Consider the following 5,072-nt stretch of genomic DNA (forward strand, 5'->3'; position numbering starts at 1 on the left):
TGACAAAAGTATCCCTTTAAACTCTTTTTATACATTACTTTTCATAACATTTATATTCATTCGCATTATTTTTAATATCATGTATAATAATATTCACAACCTTCACTACTTATTTTTATGAAAGTTGTCCATATTTTTTCATTAAAAAATTATGCTATATAAATATAATTTTTATTTATGAATTTATTTGACTAATTCTTATGTTTATTTATATTTTGATTTCTCTACTATAGAATTACATATTATTAATTATATATTTTTGTAGTCACTTGAAAGTTTGTATATTATATATCAACTAGGTAATTACCCGCGCTTCGCGTGGTGTTGAATGACCTTGTTAAAATAATGAATGATTTTTTTCTTGATCATTATTTAAACTACACATTTATTTTTAAAAAGATGTCATAAATTAGAAGATTTGAAATTGTCATCCGACTATAAGCATGCATTTCTCAATGACTTTCTCTTCCTAAGTGATCTTTCATGATTTAAACAACGGAAAAGGACCTAAAATGCGCTTGAACTATTGGAAATGGTACAAAATCACCCTCCATCCACCTATTGGCTCCCAAATATCCTTTCATTCACTTTTGCGTTCAATATTGATCACTTTTATAGCCTATTATCATTTAAATAATTTTTTTAAATACCTGACAACCATCTATTGACTACAATTTATTTACTTAAATTAATTTACAAACTCATCCGTTATACCCTATCCAAATTGACTACACTTGACTCAAGTTAATTATACCTGACCCTAATTAACTATACCCGCCCCTTATTACATTTACCCCATTGATTAAAACAAATACACCCTCCATTCCCAATATTTCACTTCCTCTTTCAACCTTACTTCTCCAATATATTCACTTACAATCTCAAAAAACACTACCTAAATACACTCGTGTATCACCATAAAAATCATGAGTGTTTTGGTGATTTCTTATGGTGATACATGTGTGTATTTAGGTATTGTTTTTCGAGATTGTAGGCGAATATATTGGGGAAGAAAGTTGAAAGATGAAGCGAAATGTTGGGAATGAAGGATATATTTGTTTTAATCGGGTGTGGTAAATATAATTTGGGACGCGTGTAATTAATTAATTTGGGGCTGGTGTGGTTAATTTGGGTCGTGTATAATTAATAATGAGTGAGTTTGTAAATTAATTTAAGTAATTAAATTGTATCCAATAATTGGTCGCCACGTATTTAAAAAAAAATATTTGAATGATAATTCGTTATAAAAGTGGTCAATATTGGACCCAAAGATGGATGCCAGGGTATTTGAGAGTCAATTGGTATAATGACAGGGGTATTTGGGAGACAATAGATGGATGGAGGTAATTTTGTACCATTTCCAATAGTTCAAGGGTATTTTAGGCCCTTTTCCGTTTAAACAAACATGCATTTTTCGATGGCTCCCTATTCCTTAACGATCTTTCATGAATTAATCAAACATTGATTTATCTATTTTCGTTTTTATAAAATTTACAACATTCAATTCGACGGCATAGAGTTTATATTTTCTCAAGAAATTCACAGGTTTTCAAAAAATACCACTATGAAAATTAATGAACAATTTAAATAAGTTGTACCTGTTATAATACAAAATTGGGTAAATAATAAGTAAATGATTGTTTTGATTGAAAATTGTTGATCATAATATTCGTCCATTCATTAATTTGCACCATTCAAGTAATAATATGAACCCTTTGTGTTAGTTTTTTTGGGGTAATGAAGAAACATCAAAAAGTAAAGAAGACACTTAATAAAGTAAAATATAGAGGCAATCCAAACTAAATCTCTAAGGTTGAGTATGAATGCCATTTTCTTTTCATAGCATACAAAAAATATATTTACACCGATTAAAGCCACAATTCTCCTTATCATCCATTTTCAAATTTGTTGATACAGGTAACACAATACAATTAGTCATAGTGACTTCCAAAATAATGAATCAATAGTAAAAGAAAAGAAGTATCTTACTAACACTTGTTTTATGAGTTTAAATTTATGATTGAGTAATGCTTGCATTGAACATGGAATGAATTGAACTTATATGTGGTTATTATTTTTTTAAAACATTGCTTATTCTTATCTTGTGTAAAACTCTATAGCGGCCTCAAACATTAAAAAGTACCTCAGTCCAATTCACTTGTAGAATAGATATAAACTATCCCAGGGAAGCTTTTATCAGTCTCCTCACAATTTTTAGTCAAGCTGAGCATTTTCGGATTTTTCTTTTAAATTCTGGATACTTCGTCTCATATTTTGCTCTAGTTACATAAGGAAAACGGTTTACCTTGCAATACAAAAAACAGATGGTTTCAGTAGTCTGTTCCATAAGTATAGTGCAACATTGCAATACAAAAAACAGATGGTTTCTTGATTATCGAAAGCTGTGGCATAACAAACATAAATGATCAACAATCATACTTCATTTGACAATTCTATCAACTATAAGTAATCTATTTTGCAGATGCAACCACATTATGGATAAGTAATTTGTGTGACCTGATACATAGTTGCTTCTTAGCTAAATACTTTAATGGCAAAACAACAAGGAAGAAGAAACAATAGAATGAAACAGAAAGGAAAAAATCGAGCTCACTGAATGCACAATCCCCTTAGAGAAATTATTTTCCTTTAGTACTCGAGGTTTAAAGAAATAAATCCTTTCAGGATAGAATAATTTTATTCACCAGTGTATTGATGCAAAAACAATGGTGTTAGTGAGCCACTCAACATGAGCAAAGTACATGAATATTTAATTGTGCAGAAGAAAAAGAAGTTCAGAATTTTTGTTGTTTCAAAATGAGAGGAAACCTATCTATTTATAGACAACAAAGGGTAGTGTGAACAAATGCTTATGTACCTTATCGAAAAGGTCACAACCTTTCATAAATGTTATAACCTTTCATAAAAGTCTCAACTGTTTATTAAAGTCACAACTTTTCATAAAAGTCACAACTTTCACGAAAGGGGAAGACTAGTTTTGGAAATAAATGAATTAAAAGGGAATCCTGGTTTGTGGTGGCGCCACGTAGGCGGCCTTAAAGGTTCTCTCTTTTATATATATATATATATATATATATAATATAGATAATTTTAATATTTTACAATTTAATAGTGATATGTGCTTAAATGAAGTGACTTAAATAAAAACATTATCTTTTGCTTTAACAAACTTTAAGATGAAATTTTTTATTTTTAAGCTAAATAAGATGAAAATTTTATTCTTAAACGCAGACGGTACAATCACAGGAATGCACGCACAAAAATATCTAAGTTAAATAAGATGAAATTTTATTTTTAAGAATGAATAACCAAAGTGTCACGACCCGATCCCTCGAGTCATGATGACACCTACTATAACCTATCAGTAGGTAAGCCAATCCATAACCTAGAACAACAAGTAATTAATATAAGGGTAGAAACACATCGAAAACAATAATTTAATAATAGATAGATCCCTCCTAGAACCTAGAAGTCACAAGTACATAACTGTCTAAATAAAAGAGTACAAGTCCCAAAAGTGGACATACATACATAGCTTGTCTCAAAATGCAAAAGACTAGCTATCCAAAATATTGAAGGAAACAAGTAAGTCTAGGATGCTAAGTGTTCACCCTCGCCTTCGATCCAAGCTGCAACAGGCTCGAGTAATCAACGGTGGTAGTTGGTGCTCGGATCTGCATCATGAAACATATATAGAGTGTAGCATGTGTACCAAAGCAACATGTACTCAGTAGGCATCATAGGACGACTGAGCAAGAAAGGTAAAAGCAAATATGAAATGATAGAATCTAGACACAAGTAAAGTCAAAGCAAAATTTAAAAGAAAAACACATGATCGTACCAAGACAGAAAAGAACTAAGTACAACTAAACTAAACCTAACTAGACCTCCATAAGCCCAGAAGGTATACTCGTGCGCAAGTTTAAGTAAAAACCTGAATGGACCCCCAAAAGTTCGACAAGTACACAAAATAGCTAAAACTACTAAGAATAAGATAATGTGAGTCCAGATCTAGAGAAGGCATAAACCAAACCTCTAATTGTGAATAACTTCCAAGTAACCAACAAGAGCCGCCCAACTAAAGAGTATAGAGCCCAAACCTTGAACCGCATGTGAATCTCCCATGGGCGTTAGACCATAGCCAAAAGTGTGTCGACTCCATAGAGGATAAGACCAAACCTTGAATCTACGAAAAATAAGGGTTGCTAAAGGATATCATGCCAACCATCATCATAGAATCACCGTGAAATGACATCCACTCCCAAGTGGTTAGTACGACACTCCAAGTACGAACCAACTCCACTCCTAAGTCGCTTGGCAAAGCTCGAAATCTGAAATGTTGCAAACGGTGTTGTTGAAGAAGGAAGAATGGATAGAAGGTTGTCAAAGCTAAGTCAACACCTAATCTAAGGCTCATTCTATCAGACTCCAGTCTACTACACCAGTTTACAAGGAGCTAAACCGTGTGAATCGACGTTGGAGTAGAAATAAGACCAAAAAGGCTCCAACTATTGCAAGTCTATGACAAGCACTAGTCTAAGACTATACTAAGGCCAATCATGCTCATAGATCAACAAATAGCAACAAACAAAGCCAACCACAAGATAAGGATGGTCAAAATCACAACTAGCTTGCTTCTAAACCCGAAAGTCCCAAAAATAAGCCTAAACATGATTTCTGAGTAAGGTAACATGATCAACTAGTTACCCACCCCCAATTCATTCAAATCAACATGAATTTACATAGTCTATCTCAATCTAAAGAAAAGAAAGTCATAGCTTACCTTTAGACCGACCGCGTGCTCCAAATCATATTTCTAGAGCTTATGTTTTCTGTGTGACCTCCGAACGCCGCCACACTATCAAAAATAGAATCAAAACGTTAATACGCTCATTTAGAAACCAAATTCACTTAAAACGGACACAAATCCATTTTAGAGTCAAAACGAGAATTATGGGACCCATGCTGGGAATTTCGGAAATGACTCCCTCGAAAGGTCCTAAGCAGTCCCCCGAACTTGTGTTACCAATTGGAACATAATTTGGAGGCTC

Source organism: Solanum tuberosum, unplaced genomic scaffold (genome assembly GCF_000226075.1).
Source record: "Solanum tuberosum cultivar DM 1-3 516 R44 unplaced genomic scaffold, SolTub_3.0 scf00188, whole genome shotgun sequence".
NCBI classification, from domain to species: Eukaryota; Viridiplantae; Streptophyta; class Magnoliopsida; order Solanales; family Solanaceae; genus Solanum; species Solanum tuberosum.